Here is a 2,533-nt window from a genome sequence, read left to right as displayed (position 1 = left end):
TCAATTGCCAGTACCCACCAAAAAAAGTACCTTCCCCAGAGCTTCTTCTTTGGGTGAGGATCTCATGCACTGGAATCTCTTCTCCTCCAGCTGTATTGAAGAGTAATAAAAATTCAAGGTGTACAATGTGATGATTGGATTAATGCATACATTATGTCATGGTAATCACAGTTGAGTTAATTAATACCTCCTTCACCACATATAGATATGTGTCTTTGGGAGGCTGGAGCAGGGTTGTGAGGACACTTATGTGCTATTCGCTTAGCAAATTCCAAGTAAACTGTGTGGCAATATTTTTAATTTTTTTTTATTTGTAGTTGGACATGATACCTTTTTAAATTTTATGTATTTTTATGTGGTGCTGAGGATCGAACCCAGGGCCTCCCACGTGCCAGGCGAGCGCTCTACCACTGAGCCACAACCCCAGCCCCTGCGTGGCTATATTAACTCCGTGGTCTACATCAGGTCCTCAGAACTTACAAGAGAATGTTTGTAGTCTTGGGCCAAAATCTCTCTACCTCCCCCACCCCCAGCCTCTGGTATCCACCATTTAACTCTCTGTTTCTAGAGCTCAACTTTTTTTTAGATTCTACATATAATAGGGCATTTGTCGCTCTTTGTCTGGCTTGTTTCACTTAGCATAATGCCCTCCAGTTTCATCCATGGCACAGATGGCAGTGTTTCCTTCTTTGGGGCTGAATGGAAGCATTCCCTTGTGTGCGTAGATCACTCTTTACCCATTCTTCCCTCAACTGACACTCAGTTGTGCCCACACCTTAGCTCAGGGCTGCACAGGAGTGCAGATATTTCAACATACTGATTTCTTTTCCTTTGAATCTAAACCCCAAAGTGGGAATGCTGGGTCATACGGCACTGCTGTTTTTAATTTTTTGAGGAACTTCCATATTGTTTTCCATAATGGCTGTACAAGTAGTGATGGTGAGCTCATTTCATATATCTGTGGCCATTTGTCCTCTTTTGAGCCATGCCTATTTGGGTCCTCTGAGTTTTCTCAATAGGGTTATTTGTTTGTTTGTTTGTTTTTCCTGTTGAGCTGTTATCACATTCTAATTTCTCAAGGAGCTCACAGTCAAGTATGGGAAACAATTAGATCAATGGGTTACACTGCCCTGTGATCATGATAGATAACTTTTAGTTTAAACTTACTATGTGAAAGCACAATGTTAGCCATGTTACATGGCAATAGTACCAAGTACAAACACTTAAACATTTCTGGGGATGCCTGAGAGGGTGATTCTAGATGAGATCAACATTTTATTTGGTAGATAAAGCAAAATGTCCTCCTCAGTGTAGGATCCAGGGTGGACCATCCAATCCATTGTGGATCTGAATAGAGTAAAAAGGCAGAGAAAGGTAGAATTTGCTCTTTCTACGTACTCAGACTCAACATCAGCCTTTCCCTGATCTCACACTGAGATTTATACCCTTCAGATTTGGATCCTAATCACATCAGCAGCTTCTCAGGCCTCTAGAAGCGTATGGAAGATCAGAAGTTTTGTTGTTGTTTGTTTGTTTCCACACTAGGAATGGATCCCAGGGCACTCTACTACTAAGTTGCATCCCCAGCCCTTTTTTATTTTATTTTATTTTATTGAAATAGATGTGAGTCAAGTCACCAGGCCAGTCTCAAACTCGAGTTCCTCCTGCCCCAGACTCCCAAGGAATTGGATTACAGGCAAGGTCACTGAACATTTTAAACCCTACAGGATTATAATGAGCCATTTCCTTATAATAAATCTTTTATTCTATTGGCTCTGTTCTCTAGAGAACCCCAACTAGGGAATTATCTCATCTCATCTCACAATGACCCTATGAAGTAGTCTTGTTTTTAGTGACATTTTGTAGGTGAGGAAACTGAGACATAGAGAAGATCTAATTTGTCCAAGGTCATGCAGAAAGCAGGCACGGAGGCGAAAAATGGTTGCCCCTGAGGAATAAGAGCGGAAGGAGAAGCCATGGACAAGGGCTGAAGGTGTTGTAGGTCCTCCCAGGACCTGATACCTGAGCCTCATGTGGGTTTCATGGCATGGGCTACCCATGAGCAGAGAATCAGACCAGAGGCTCTGAAGAAAGGGGGGAAGGGCGTTGCTGTCCAAAGGGGCTTTGGAAAAGTGCAGATGAGGGCAGCACCAAAGACAGGCTTTTCCAGCCCTGGACTTTCCCTGGGGCCATTTGTCCCTCCCTTCCTTCCATTTCTATGAGTTAAGGTGCTAGAACTTCTGGGGACAGGATATTTTATATATGACCCATAGGTGACAAGACAGGTCAAGAGAACCTTCATCCCCTGCCCCACGATTTCCAGACCCGTCCTCTATGTGTCATTGACCGTGCTCCTGCCACCCACACAGGGAAAGCATGCAGAGGACGTGCAGTGGCAGTCCAGCCTGGGTCCCCTCACACCTGTCCCAGAGCTCCTCCTTCCTCCTTTGGCCACTTCCTGTGGCTGAATTGACATGGTTCCCATCTGGAAGGGAAATATCAGATGGGATCCTAGGGGCAGGAGTCTGACTGA

The 2,533-nt window shown here is 44.3% G+C and overlaps 1 non-coding gene across 1 annotated transcript; it reads right to left on the bottom strand.

Annotated features, from left to right (window-relative positions):
• Nucleotides 1–353: 353 nt before the first annotated feature.
• Trnaa-ggc (transfer RNA alanine (anticodon GGC)) lies at nucleotides 354–426 on the bottom strand. The gene has a single exon. It is a non-coding gene; the product is annotated as a tRNA-Ala (tRNA).
• Nucleotides 427–2,533: the final 2,107 nt, after the last annotated feature.

Source organism: Marmota flaviventris, chromosome 6 (assembly GCF_047511675.1).
Source record: "Marmota flaviventris isolate mMarFla1 chromosome 6, mMarFla1.hap1, whole genome shotgun sequence".
Classification (NCBI taxonomy): Eukaryota; Metazoa; Chordata; class Mammalia; order Rodentia; family Sciuridae; genus Marmota; species Marmota flaviventris.
The sequence above is the reverse complement of the archived record's forward strand: the minus strand, read 5'-3'. Positions and strand labels throughout refer to the sequence as shown.